The sequence below is a fragment of the Pan paniscus genome, chromosome 17 (assembly GCF_029289425.2).
Source record: "Pan paniscus chromosome 17, NHGRI_mPanPan1-v2.0_pri, whole genome shotgun sequence".
NCBI classification, from domain to species: Eukaryota; Metazoa; Chordata; class Mammalia; order Primates; family Hominidae; genus Pan; species Pan paniscus.
Genome location: NC_073266.2, coordinates 92,983,901 through 92,999,244, shown reverse-complemented (window position 1 = coordinate 92,999,244; position 15,344 = coordinate 92,983,901). Strand labels below are relative to the sequence as shown.

The 15,344-nt window shown below is 39.1% G+C and overlaps 1 protein-coding gene across 2 annotated transcripts in view; it reads left to right on the top strand.

The window, feature by feature from the left end:
- The first annotated feature begins 1,083 nt into the window (after positions 1-1,083).
- Positions 1,084-15,344, top strand: part of SMIM21 (small integral membrane protein 21) — a 47,717-nt gene continuing 33,456 nt past the window's right edge. The window contains exon 1 of one of the 2 annotated variants that reach the window (XR_008621951.1): positions 1,084-1,683. The gene's annotated coding sequence lies outside the window, so the exon portion shown is untranslated. The remainder of the gene's footprint in view (positions 1,684-15,344) is intronic. The other variant, XM_003827304.3, reaches the window with a different exon arrangement.

Genomic DNA, 15,344 nt, shown 5'->3' with positions numbered 1-15,344 from the left:
CTTCAATGTTTCATAGTCAGGGAAGGCGATACAAATCAACGTGTTTAAGTAGTTCCTTTACTAGCGTTGATAGAATCCTAAAATCGCCCTAAAGAACTGTCTTTGGTGAGGAGTGAAATCGTATCTGGAAAGCCGATTGCATGGCGAGGCTGTCTGGCGATGCTGCAGTCCTGGAAACAGGAAGGCTTGTCCTAAAGTCAACAGGGGTCAGAACCGCATATAAACCGAAGCCAGCTCTGCAAGTCCTTTTCCAGAGTCACATTTTCGGTCTGGGGGTGGGTTGGGGGCGGGGGGAACACGCTTGATTCATCGCCTCAAATAGTCACGTTTAGGAACATTTCAGGGCTGTGTTACTTCTGAATAATTTGTCTGATCGCTTTGATCCAGGCTGTGGGGGTGGGGCGTGGGCAGAGGGGAGGCAGCAAAACCCTACAGGCGGGCCTTTCATTTCAGGAGCCGGGAGTTCTCTTTAAAACACGTGTGAAAATCCACTGGAAAAAACCGCAGGTCTTCCTCTTCAAAGTCACGCAGAGCAGAAGTGACCCCGACCCTAAAAACCCGGGTCCTGTACAACTTGAACTTTCTTAGTCGCCGATGTTTTCTTCCCCCTCAAGGGATTAGACAGAAGTTGCACTTAAAAGCACTTTTAGAGTCAGCCTGCCATTAGCCTCTCCCTACGAAATTTCTAGCGTGGTCATTACCGCTCACTTAGCAACGCTCTGGCGGGGCAGAAAGTTGTCTTTTGCTCCCACAAAAGCAAACAGTTTTCCTGGTCAGGCGATGCATTATAGAGTCAGTTCTCCTGCGCTTGGGCCGATCAATAACCAAGTCGGGGCCCCCGGACGCAGCCCAGAGCCCAGCCCCGCGCTCGCGGGTTCCCGGGTGCCCGGCCCGGCCCATCCATCACGCGGCCCCCGCTGCGCGCAACCCGGGCGGGACGAGCCCCCGCGATCCGTCTTCGCCGTGAACTCTGCGTCCCCTCCTGACCTCGCGCTCAACCCGGACACACGGGGAGGTGCGAAGCGGCCTCCCGGGGCTCGGCCCGCTCCCCGCCGCACATCAAACGCTCGCGCTGACCCCGGCGCCTACCGGTCCCTGCACGTGCAGCGCGGCCGCGCGCTCCCGGGTCCGCAGCCCCCACCGCCGACAGGGCCCCGCAGGGCGCAGCGGGGCTGGGAAGGGGAAGTCGGCCAGGCCTGCGCGGCTTCCCAGGCTGTCCCGGCGCAGAGGCGGCCCCGGGCCTCCTAGGAAAGGAACTGTCCCCGTGTATCCCGGCGAGGTGAGCACAAGGCGGGTGCTGTCCGACTTTCAACAGTCGCAGCGAGCATGTCCTAGGAAACTAAACAACTTTTTAAACTGTCTTTCCAAAGAATCAGGATGCTGAGAAGTCAACCAGCTCCTGGAGGACTGACCGGAAGGGCACCTGGCCTCGGCCCGGGCGGCTCCCCATTCGTTCCTCACTGCGCCCCTCATCCCCACTCCCCCGGCCCTGCAGGGAGCCCCGTGGTGCTGACCATGGCATTGCCTGGACCCATCAACTCGTAAAACACACGAGCCTTAGCAGAGATACGATTTCATTCCTCACCAGAGGCCCTTGAGATTTTAGGATTCTATCAACGCTAGTAAAGGAACTACTTAAACACGTTGCTTTGTACTGCTTTCCCTGACTGTAAAACATTAAAGGTAGGTAGTTAAGCTCGCTCTAAGAAGTACTTTTCTTCAGTTGTAAAGAGAGAAAGAGAGAAAATTATTTTAGGTTAAAATTCCCCATGGAGAGGTTTACAGAGGGGGAGCTGCTGGTGCCCTGACGGCTCTGAGGCCTGGGTCAGGGCTGAAGCACCCACCGAGGCTGCCTGGTTCCTGACCCCTGCCCTGGCCCTGAAAGCGTCTCCGGGAAGTTGAAGACGGACTCTGGAAATGGAGACAAAGCGAAGGGAGATTTCTTGGTAGCTCCAAAAACGGGAAACATGAGCCAGCAGAGGCTTTGTCAGGGTGCATAGTGGGCAGCCGGGAGTTAGCAATAAGGGCACAGAACGTGGCAGCCTCCCCCTGTTCCTGGGCAGCCGAGGGTTCCGGGTCCTTCTTCCTCTCCTCGCCCTGAGGTCAGGGAGACAGCTGCAAATGCCATTTTTCCAGAGGCTGAAAGGGAGCTGAAAAGTGTGAGGCCACTGAATCATGAGCGATGAAGTTTTGAGTTGGCAGAGAAACAAGCACGGGCCTTCCTTCGCAGCTTCGTTGCATTATCATGCTTGATTCCATTTCAAATGTGCCTTACCCGCGGCAGAATATTTATTGTGTTTTCAAATTCCAAGGTCCTTGGGAGTTTCTCCAAAAGTTTGAATGCTTTTCAAGTAACTCTACTTATAAATGATGATTTGATTGGGTATTTTTCAAAACAAGAGCAATGTAAACATCGAAATAGATGCAACATTTGATTCTTATATGGTAAAAATGCGCACCACTCTGCAAAAGGAAAGATTTTAATGTTTATTAAAAGTTTAGATATGAAAATAAGTTGGGGGTTGATGTCTGGAGATTTAGAATTGCTTACACATCACTTTTTCTGCTTCTCTGCTTCTACCATTTTCTCCATTTTAAAAACATGCTTTCTTGAGTTCCTATATTCCCCAAGGAAACTGTGTTTTGATTTCATTCATTCATTCAACAAACTTCTTTTGAGCAAGTGTTAGGTGCTAAAGAGTAGCAATATGAAGATATAAAAGTTAATAAGCACCAGAAATTAATGAACAGCAAAACAGAAGTTCCTTGGAATAACTAATAAAATAGACAATAAACTAATCTGAGAGAAAGAATATAACTATACATTACCAACAACAAAATGGGAAAATAGGATAATAAACAGGTAACCATAAAAATTTTAGACTCATGACAAATAACATGCATAGCATCATGCCAATCATTTGAACATACAAACCAAATGAAATAAAATATTTTTAGGAAACATCTTACCAAACTTATCTCCAAAAAGCCGGAGACAGTAAAAAACCTATTATATCAATCATTTTAAAGGAAATTTTAAAGCGTATCAAATATCTATCACAAAAAGCCTTCAGGCCCAGATTATTTATCAACTTAAAAAATGCATAGTTTCTTCTGTCATTTAAACTCTTATAGCGTGAAAAATATGGAAAACCTTCCAAATAAATGTATGAAGCAAACATAGTACTAAAAAGCCGGATAAATATAGGAAAAACTGAAAAGTATAGTTTTACCTCACTTATTAACATAGGTTAAAGAAGTTCTAACTATTAACGTACTGAATCTGACCAAGTAAAAAAAGGACAATACTCTGAAAAAGTGAGTTTTTTCCACACTAAATAAATCAAATCTAGGATATCTGTTAACATGATTATATTGGGCGTTAAAAAGAGAAAATTCACACAAGAATTTCATCAGATGAAAAAAAAAAGAAGAGCCCTAAATAGAATTTAATAGCTTTTCCTGTTTTTAATAATATATAGCAAATTAGGCTCGTAAGAAATGTCCTAAACAGTCCAGGGAATATCTTCCAAAACTCACAGCAAACATTTTATGCTAAATGATGAAATACTAAAGATACTCCAGTGAAGTCAGGAATAAGATAGAATGACCAAATTAATCTGTTTGTTTTTTCCAGTATCACTCTGGAATTCCAAATCAATGAAATAAGATAACAATATATGCAGAATACAATTATTGGAAAGGAATATATGAAATTATCATTAGTTGGAGATTATTTTTACTATATAAAAAAATCAAGTTAAGATGGTTTAGTAAAGTGATTAAATACAACTTAAAATAATATATCAGTAGGTGTCTGTTTTATGCCAGGACAACAAATTAGAAAATAAAATGGAAGTGAAAATCCTACTTAAAAAATCAAGCAGGGGCAATCCAATTGGGAAAGATTTTCAGCAAATGATGCTCAAACAATTGGATATCTACATGGAAAATGGTGGATTTTGGTAGACCCTTGCCTCACACCACACACAAAAATTAATTCAAAATGTAAGAGCTAAGGCTGTAAAACTCCTTAAAGAAACATAAGAATAAATCTTTGTGACCTTATTTAAGCAAAGATTTATTAGATAAACAACAAAAGCACAAGTGATAAAGGAAAAAGTGGATAAATTGAACTTAGTCAAAATTAAAATCTTTTCACTTCCAAATGTATATCATTAATAGAGCAAAAAGACAAGCCACAGACTGGGAGAAAATATTTGCAAATCATATACTCTAAAAAAGATTTGTATCCAGAGTATCTAAGAGCATATAAAAATCTCATAACTTAGTACTAAGAAGATAAATAGCCCAATTAAAATTAGGTTAAAAGGCCAGGCACAGAGGCTCATGCCTTCTAATCCTAGACTTTAAGAGGTCGAGGCAGAAGGGTCGCTTGATCCCAGGAGTCCTAGATGAGGCCAGGCAACATAGTGAGACTTTGTCTCTACAAAAAATTTAAAAAATTAGCCAAGCATGCTACTGCCTGCTTGTAGTCTCAGCTAGTCTGGAGGCTGGGGTGGGAGGATCTCTTGAGCCCAGGAGATCAAGCCTGCAGTGAGCTGTGATTGCACCACTGCACTCCAGCCTGGGCCATAAAGTGAGATCCTGTCAAAAAAAAAACAAAGCCAGAAGATTCAAATAGAAATTTACCCCCAAAAAGATAACAAAGTGGCCAATAAACACATGAAGAGATGCTCAGTATTATTAATCATTAGGTCAATATAAATTAAAACTATAGTGAGGTACCACTTCATGCCTTCTGAGATCACAATGATTGAAAAGTCAGATAATACCATGTTTGGGTGAGAATATGGAGAAATTAGTACTTTTGCATATTGCTGGTGGGAATGTAACATGGTTCAGCCACTTTGAAAAACAGTTTAGCATTTTCTGAAAAAGTTAAATATAGATTTATCTTATGATTCAGCAATTCTACTCCTAGGTATCCACTCAAGGAAAATAAAAAGATATGCTCACACAAATACTTACTTGTACACCAATGTTCATAGCAGCATTATTCATAACCAAAACGTGGAAGCAATCCAAATATCTATCAATTGATGAATACATAAACAAAATATTGTATATCCATACAATAATGACTATTTGGCAATAAAAAGAAACAAAGTATTGACACATACTATTAAATAGATGAACTTCAAAAGTGTACTAAGTGAAAGAACCCAGTCACAACAGACCACATATGGTATGACTGCATTTATATGAAAAGTCTAGAAAGGGCAAATCTGTAGAGACAGAAAGTATTAATAAATAAGTGGTTGTGTGAGGCTATGATAGAAATGAAGATTAACTGTAAAAGGGCATTAAAATGCATGGGGGTGAAGAAAATGTTCTAAAACTGGATCATAGTTATGGTTGCATAATATGGTAAATGTACTAAAAATTATTGAATTGTATACTTAAACAAGCGAACTTTATGTTATGTAAATTATGCACCAATAAAGCTGTTATATAAAATGGCAACAAGACTCTACTTTCAGCCGTGATTGCATAGTTTGTGGAAGATCAGTGGTCTCACTGCACACAAATAGGAAATGTGGATTAATTTTTTAAAAATGCTTGTTGGACTTGCCAGGACTTGAGGGGCCATGACCTTGGGGAGAAGAGAAACTCAGTGAAAGAAGTGAAGGCTGCATTTGCCAATTCTTGATGCCAAGCAAGAGGCTGAGAATCCAAGCAGAAGGCTGCAGCTGAGATTTGTATAATTCAGCTGAGAATTTGGTTGTCACTTCACAATGCTGGAGAGAAAAAATTGACTTTGGAACATCTAACACAAGTGGATCTTAAAAGGTCAAGATATTGAAATAATAAAAGCTCAGAAAAAGGCTCAAAATGCAGAGGATTCCCACTCAAGGCATTTGCTGAACTCTGTTTTTATATATTAACTTTTAATTTTGAAATAATTTAGACTCACAAGAAGTTTCAAAAATAGTGCAGATAGTTCACATATACCCTTCACTTAGATTCCCCCAGCAGCATCTCTGGCTTCTATTTCCTAGATGTTAGTAGCACCCTCCCCAGTCATGAAGATCAGAATGTCTGCACTCATTGCCAAATGTCCCCTGGAAGGCAAAATCACTCTTGGTTGAAAACCATTGCCCTAACATTAACAACTTATATGAACATAGTGCACTTATTAAAACCAGGACATTAGCATTGGTATAATATAATTAACTAAAATGCTGACCTTATACAAATTTCCCCTCATGTCCATTTCCTGCTCCTGGACCCACCCAGGAATTCACACTGCACTGAGTTGTGACTCCCTAAACAGCGTCACTCTGTGATGGTTCCTCAGTCTTTCCTCATCTTTCATGACCTTGAGTTATTTGATGAGACCCAGTCAGTTAATTTGTTGAATCTCTCCTGATTTTATTCATCTAAAGTTTGCTTATGATTAGATTGGGGTTATACATTTTTGGCAAGAATTCAACAGAAGTGGGGTGCTCTTTCCAGTGTGCTGTATCAGGAGATATATAATGTTAATTTCTTTCTCTCTCTCTTTTTTTTTTCCTTTTGAGATGGGGTCTCACTGTGTCACTTAGGCTGGAGTGCAGTGGTGCAGTCTCTGCTCACTGCAACCTCTGCCTCCCATGCTCAAGCCATCCTACAACCTCAGCCTCCCAAGTACCTGGGAATACAGATGTGCACCACCATGTCTGACTAATTCTTGTATTTTTTGTTGATATGGGGTTTCACCATGTTGCCCAGGCTGACCTCAAACTCCCAAGCTCAAGCAGTCCCTCCACTACCGCCTCCCAAAGTGCTGGGATTACAGGCTTGAGCCACCATGCCCAGCCCTAGTGTCAATATCTCTTATTACTGGTAGTGTTGATTTGATCACTTGGTTAAGGTGTTGTCTACCATATTTCTCCACCGCAAAATTATAATTTATCTCTTGGTAGTTGATAAATATCTTGGGAAAGAGTCTTTGAGTATATGCAAATATTCTGTTTCTCTTCCAACTTTTGCCCAAGTGTTCAGTATCCATCAATGGTTATTCCCTGCATTAATTATTACTTTGAGGTTTGCCTAAGGGTACTTTTTATTTCCCTAATTTCTTCTACCTATATTAATTTTAATTCTTCTATAAGGAAGAGTTGTCACTTCTCTCCAACTTATTAATTTGTTCATTTTTATATCAGCATAACTCATTAATATTTATTTTATTTTGTGGATTGTAATTTAATACGTCATTTTTTATTATTTTGTTGCTCAGATTATTCCAGTGTTAGCCATTGAGAGCTTTGTCAGATGAGTTCTGTGCCCCTTTTGTTTCCACCATTTTTCAAGCTCTTCCTTATTTTCTTGGTCTGTAAGGTGTTCCAGGCTCACATGATGTCTCTGCTTCACTTCTGGAATCAATCACTTTTCCAAGAAGCCATGGTACTTTTTATTGGAAATGGTGTTTAGAAAGCAAGATCTAGACTCTGTGTGCTCAGTGCTATTGAGTTGTAATTTCTCCTCTTAGCAGACAGAGCTACAAAATATATGTATACATATTATATATGTACACATATATGTAGATGTAATATATATATATCTACATTTTATCTACCTGTATAAATATTTAAAATCATAAGTTCATAATCAAAAACCACACATTTTATTTTAGTCTTCGCCATTTCTTTATTTGTATCTATTTCCCCTCACTGTGATAAGCCTGGTTCTCACCATCTACAATATATATACTTATTTATTCAAACCTAATATGCACATAAAGTAGTTACAGAATTTCTAACCTATACCCTGTGGGGAAAAAAAAGATTTACTAACAATGGTATTTTTGTAAAGTTTTTTATTTTTAGCTTTATATCATAAAGGAAAAATAGTAATTTCCAAAGTTATTAATGTTAGTTATTTTCTTCACCATTAATTTCAGTGTTGTTTACTTACTCATTTACAGTACAGTTGGGTTCATATGTTACTATTTGTATTCTATTTTGAGTTCCCCCTATATTCTGATTAATTTTATATGTTCACTTACTCATTTATTTGGGGAACATGTAAAACATTACTATGGTTCTAAGAGTCAAAACTATGCAAAAATACACATCTAGAGACAAGCAACTTTCCATTTCTAATCATTTGCTGAATTCTTAAACTTCATAAGGCAAAGATCTAAGAAGCTAAGCAGAAAGATGCTGAATGGAAAAGGGGGATGTGGAGCAGTTTCATGATTCTGAGAAGATAGCAATTGAAATTCAGAGCCTGCCAGGAAGTAACATCCCTAGTAAAAATCCCAAGATTTCCATTCCTATCTCTGGAGGTATTTCTGCCACCAGTTGATTCAGTTCCTGATTAGATTAAGATAAACTTCCCCAACTCTCTACCCGCCAAAAAGGACAGAGTGAATGCTCTCTGAAGGAAAATGACATTATCCACAGCCTTGATAATTTTTTTACGTAATGTCTAGCATTCAATCAAAATTTAGTAGACATACTAGAAACAGAACCAAGAAAAAATAGACAATAAAAATAGACCCTTAAAATAATTTGTAAATGAAAGCAGATTTATTGTTAAATTAATGACACAAGTTTCTGGGTGCCTCACTTGCACAAATCTTTCTAAGACTTGGAAGGAGCCCTACACATGTGCACTGAAGGTCACATTTGCAAAACTTGCAACAATAACCAAAAACAGATTTGTTCCAAGTACAGTCAGTTAAGACTGTTTTTTCTTTCAATTTTTATTTTATCTCTGTCTTAGTCCATCTTAGTTCCTATAACAAAAATGCCATTAAACACACACACACACACACACACACACACACACACACACACACACACATTTATTTCTCAGTTCTGGAGGCTGCAAAGTCCAAGATCAAGGCTCTAGCAGATTTGGTGTCTGCTGAGGGCTTGCTTCCTCACAGACAGCTATCTTCTTACCTCAAATGGTGAAAGGGTGGAAATATCTCTCTGGGATATCTTTTATAAGGGTACCTGTAAGGTTAATTTTAGGTGTCAACTTGACTAGATTAAGGAATACCTAGATCACTGGTAAAGCATTATTTCCAGGTATGTCTACAAAGGCAAATTCTGTCTATCTCTTTTGGAGCTAAGATACCCTTCTTCTTCCACCCTTAAACATCAGAACTCCAGGTTTTCTGGTCTTTGGACTCTGGAAATTACACCAGCAGCCCCCAGGTTCTCAGGACTTTAGTTGCAGACTGAGAGTTACACCGTTTGCTCCCCCAGTTTTCAGGCTTCAGTACTTGGACTGAGCCAGACCACAGGCTTCCCTGACTCTCGAGTGTGTAGACAGCCTATCATGGGACTTCTCAACCTCCATAATCACATGAGACAATTGCCGTAATAAACCTGCTCTCATCTTTCTACATAGATATAGATCCTATATATATCCTATTGGCTCTGTTTCTCTGGAGAACCCTAACATAGGCACTAATCCCATTCATGAGGGCCCCACCTTCATGATCTAAGCACATCCCAAAGGCTCCACCTCCTAAAACACCACCTTGGCTGTTAGGATTTCAACACATGAATTATTGGGTTGGGGGATGGTGAATAAACATTAAGTATATTGAACTCTGACACATTCTCCTCATATCAGATGGCAAGCTTATCAGGTGATTGAGTGGTCATAGGCATTTTGGAAATCTGACCACAGGGAATTTGAATTGAGGGTCCATTTAGTTTAGGATTAATGGAATATATTTATGTAGTTCACAGTCACTTCCAAGTGTAAGTTACTACTAACTCTCTCAATGTCCAATGGCTTTTAGGGATACATTACTTGCCTCTGTTGATGCAGGCCCAGCACCCATAATTATGACCTGGATATGAGAGCAAAGTCCATGAACCATGAAGTTCGTGAACCGTAAGTTTTGAGGCCGTCATTTTCATTTTCATGAGTCCCTTTCAAGGTCTCTTACTTAATTTTGTATCCATAAATGTATTTCCTTTGCCTTAAAATGAGACTCAAAATTATAATCCTCAAGTCTCACAGATCTTATAAAGTTGTAATTTTTGTGATTTCTATTCTTTCTAAATAAAGATTCACATTTGGTGCCTAAACTTTCATAATTTTGTGAATTTTTTTCTTAAAGTTGGCCTTAAAATTGTTAGTAAGCTGAAAGATAAATTTGAAGAACTGTTAAAAACATCTTATTAGATACACTTTCCAGTATTAACATTTACAAAAAGAAACATCTTAAAATCAGATTCTACAGTTTTCAGTTCTTTTGTGAGCAATCTTATTCTCTTTTCTGCTTTATTCAGCTTTTGGAATGATGGGTTAGAAAAAGCTGGAAATAAATTTTATAATGCAGGTATAATTTCTTTCTAAACCATAGATCACCATATAACTTTAAGATATTGCTGTACTTTAAAACATGTTCCTTATCATATTAAATTTCATTATAGCAACAATGCATAGGTGTGGTTGCAGTACCTAATAATACAAGAGGGTATAAAATGCTGATTTGTCCATTTTAGAGTTTATCAAGTTACTCCTGTAATGAAAGATGAGGAATTCAATGTATTCACCTAGCTTCCAGCTGTCCTCTCTCCCCTCCACTTTCAATTTTTGGGTGAATATTATTGGAGTAATTTTTAAAGACAAAGTAAACTTTTTGAATCTTTTATAATTGGAAAGTGTTTTTTACTCTCATTCTTAATTACTGCTTTTACTTGTATGATATTTTAAGTTCAAATTTTCTTTCCTCACAATTTTGAAGATATTGTCCTCAGCACTTAGTATCCAGTCATGCTAATTAGGAAATTATACCTCAATTTGAGTGTATTTTTTTCCAAAAAAAAACGAAAAACTTGCTCCAATTCATTATATTTTATTCTTTGCCATTGGAGGCCTTGTCAAAGCAAGCCAACTTAAATGATTAGCCTTAATAACTAAATGGCATAAAACATAAATAATCTGGCTTTTTTTTTGCTCTAGTTAACAGAATACTTTTACTCAAAAGACATGCTCAAATTTTTTTTTTTATCAAGTCTGTTCCTCTATCAAAACACAGTCAAAATCTTGTTATCAGATACAATGAGGGCATTAGAGAAAGTTGGGTAAAGAGGAAAACTATTACAATACTACGTAACCTAAACATCTTTAAAGCTTAAAAGTTTAATCAAAACTTATGAATATATACTCATACTCTTTAACCAATGAAGACGAACGCTTCTTTTTTGAGGCTGGATCTATCAATGATTTCCTTTTTTTTTTTTTTTTTGTATAAACCACATCCCTAGTTCATCGACTGTGTTTTCTTCTATATATTCTTTTAAAGCAGAAAGAGGAGGAAAGGAATTGGGAAGCAATTTAAGTGCAGAATCCTAGACTTTTCAGGCTTTTGCCCCGAACGTTACTGCTTTCTTGTTCATAATTAAGTCATCAGCAATTTATCAACTTAACTTTATTAAGTCTTTTCAAATAATTCAACTTACTTTTCATAAAAACAATAAATTTATTTGATTCATATGGTATTTTATTATATAACCTAATTATAGTAAAAAGGATAACTGGCATAAACTGGTTTAAATATACTTGGACAATTTATAACCTCATCTCCAAAAACAATCTGCTGATGGGTTTTTGAAATAGAAACTTGTTTTTCTTTTTCTTTTTGTTTTTTTTTTGTTTGTTTGTGTGTTTTGTTTTGTTTGTTTAGACAGGGTCTTACTCTGTCATGCAAGCTACAGTGCAGTCATGGCTCACTGCAGCCTCGACCTGCCTGGGCTCAAGTGATCCTCCCACGTCAGCCTCCAGAGTGGCTGGGATTACAAGCATGTGCCACCACACCTGGATAATTTTTGTAGATGGGCTTTCACCATGTTGCCTAGGCTTTTCTCAAACTCCTGGGCTCAAGAGATCCACTCACCTTGGTCTCCCAAAGTGCTGGGATTACAGTCGTGAGCCACCACACCCAGCCAGAAACTTATTTGTAATCTTTTATAATCACTTCTCAGGCTTTATATAAAGTAGCCAGACATTGAAATATTTAAGTGTACCAATTCATAAGTAGTTAACAATGGATTCATTTCATACTGCTCTCACTCCTGCCCAAGCAGGTACCATACTACTGATGAAAATATTCAACTCTGTATAATGTGTCAGTAATTAAACTGCTACACTTGAACACTTCCCATAAATATATTTAACATCAATTTCTGATCACTGTCAACAAATTCAAGCTTTCTGAAGGTTTCACATACAATGACAGGAACATTCGTATATACAGTTATATTGTTTATGAAATAATTATTTTCTCCTCTACATATTTGATTGTAGCTATTTATGATTGATTTTTATTAAACTTATTATTAGAATAAGCTTCTAGGGACTCGTCATAATACAGCCTTGTATTCCCTAGCAGTAGACGTATTTATTCATTTACTGTATAATGTCATTCATTTATTAACTCATAATCCATGAATGGACCATATATTTTCTATGTATCTGGCACTGTTCTTTGGGTTATTGTTAAAGTAATTCAAATACCGTAGGAATTCTCCATTCCTTCTCTCTGTCCTTGTGTACTTCAGCATCTTCCTATTGAGAGGAAACTCATTTGCAAAAGGCAACTGGCATTATATCGGGGTCATGTGGGAGAAGGAAGCTGCTGGTTACCTCTTAATATGAGGAAAGTCCAGAGGTGAAATAGGAAAGGGCTGGGGTACTGCACTAGGGTGGGGAGGCTGCTTGGAGGACAAAAGAAGAAAGACATGAGGAAATCTGAGGTCAGAACATCCAGACAGAGACAGGAAGCACAAAGACCACAGCTGCAACAGGCTTGACAAGTTTCAGAAGCAGAACAAATCCCAGGCTAGACGTGCAGCCTCGACCTCCCTGGGCTCAAGCGATCCTCCCACCTCAGCCTCCAGAGTATCTGGGACTACAAGTGCCTGCCACCATGCCTGGCTAACTTTTATATATTTTGTAAAGACAAGGTGTCATTATGTTACCCAGGCTGGTCTCAAACTCCTGGGCTCTAGCAATCTGCCCACTTTAGCCTCCCAAAGAACTGGGAGCAAAGGCAGAGGGGCATGAGGTGAGCTGAAGAAACAGACACTACAGGAACATGGAGGGCTTTGCAGACCGAGATTCCACACAGGAAAGCAGTAGGGAAACGCTTTAAGAAATAAGCATGCAGACTTTGTAGTTTAACATTTCAATATGACCACAAAAATTGTGGGTGACATTCACAAAAAACAAAAAGAAACCCAGATATCTTCCTTTCCTAAATGTTTATTTACTATTTACACAATTATGAGATTTTTTAGAAAATTAAATTTTTATCAAGAAAGAATACTCATAGACTTCTAGCCCTTTGTCTTTCCTTCCACCTCTATTTTTTTATGGCATTTGGGAAGATTTGTTATTTTTCATAATACACAGCTTAGGTTTGAAATATTTTTCTTTAATTTCCATATTCCAAAAATTCACAATGCTATTTATGTGGGCACGTCACTACTAATACGACTCCATGTCACATAAATAGTCGTGTAACTTTTTATGTTGTCTCCTGGTTATATGGAGGAGGTTTCAGAAACCCTATATTACAGGCTTGCTCTAGGCTGCTCCTGTTCTGGGGCTGGTACCGTAATATATGGATTGAATCCTGCTACTCTGATGCTCTTGTCAGCCTGAAAGCTTGCCTTCCAGTTTGTACCAAACCATGGTATACAATAAATCAGCACATGTGTCTGAACAGCTATATATTCTTTCGGTGGCTTTAAATATTTTTATAATCACGGGTGCGATATAGGACTCAGGGGACCTTTAAAGCCAGCATTTCAAAACAGCTGAATGGAGATTCAGAAAACCTGTATGCTGTTGGACTAAATTGCAGGAAAACTTCTCGGAACCTTTGATGCATGTGGGGTTTAGTTTTCCTGGGAACCACGTTTAATTCTACAATTATTGATTTCCACAGTAAGAGCTATTCCTGCAGTTCACTGAATGGTAGGATATGGAATGTAGGATGACCTTCCTTCTTCCTACACCTTTGAAATCGAGAGCAAATGCATAATTCACATTAAATGGCAAATCAGCCCTTGACCTCAAACAGACAATATAACAGCTCAGCCAGCCCAAGCAGGCATAGGACAATTCTCCTTAATAAATCCAGCAAACTTTGCTATGCTGGACGTAGCTTCCTTGAAACTGGACACTGGAGAAAAAGCTCCACCTTGAAACCAGTTACCTTGATTCCCATGAAAGGGACAGTGCCCGTTCGATTATTATTAATATCTCATTAAAGTAAATTAACTTTGGGAAAGTAGGAGCTAGTTCAAAACAGAACCCACATGACCAGAGCTCTGCTGGTCTCTGGGTCTTGAAGTGGCCAGATGATGACTTGAAGTTGGCACTGGAAAATGTGGGAGACCAGTCATGGGAGTGAAGTGGCGGAAAAATCCTGGTGGTTGGTTATTCCGAATTCACAGGGAAGATCTTAATAGGTCATTTGTTACTGAACAATATTAAATTAGGACTCCTGAGACATTTTAAATGTGTATCCTCAAGAACTCGTCCTTGCCGGCCTCCTGGGCCCATCCCCACCCACTGCGTGCACCAAGACACATGCCACACATTGCTTGCCCTGCTGCTGGGTCCAACATGAAGCTCCCCCAACTGGCTCCTGTGGAATATGTCTGAAAACATGCACGGATGTGTTCCTTGGCACTCTGGGAAAGCAGAACATTTCAGTGACTCAGTTTTCTCCACGGGAAATTATTCTGTTGGAGTGTGTAAAATAATAACTGAGTAGCAAAGTTGCATATAACAAAATGTAATTGCACTGATATTTAAATCCAGGAGGTGTATTGCTAGTCCTTTATGATTTATGAAGCTTTTCCTATGTGGTTTTCAAGGAAAATCATTTTTCCATTTTTGGTATAATATGGTTCTACTTCCAAAAAATTCCCTGTGGGTTTATTTTTGATCACTTTTTCATAGGGTGAGGCTTGTTTGTGCAGAGGCCATCGTGGCAGTGGGAGAGCTGGTGACCAAATTGCAAAAGCAGATAACTCACTGCAAGGAAATGTAGGAACATTCCACACAAATGTGGTTTTACAGACACAATTCTTAATTCTGGAGGCTTCTGCAACTCCTCAGGACCTTTCAACAGCGTGTAAGTCAGCTACAATGCTCCTCGTTTTCAGAATGCTGTTACCAAAGGTCCACATAAGGCTGAAAGTAGCATCACATGCCTCAAAGTAGCTCTGCCAGATGCGCTATGCACTGGTGCAGCCTCCCCTCCGGCTGAGAGTGAGCCACGCGCGTCCCATTCGATCCCAGTGGAGGGGAGAAAACCTTCCTTCCTTCTCAGTTCCATCCTCCTATCCTAG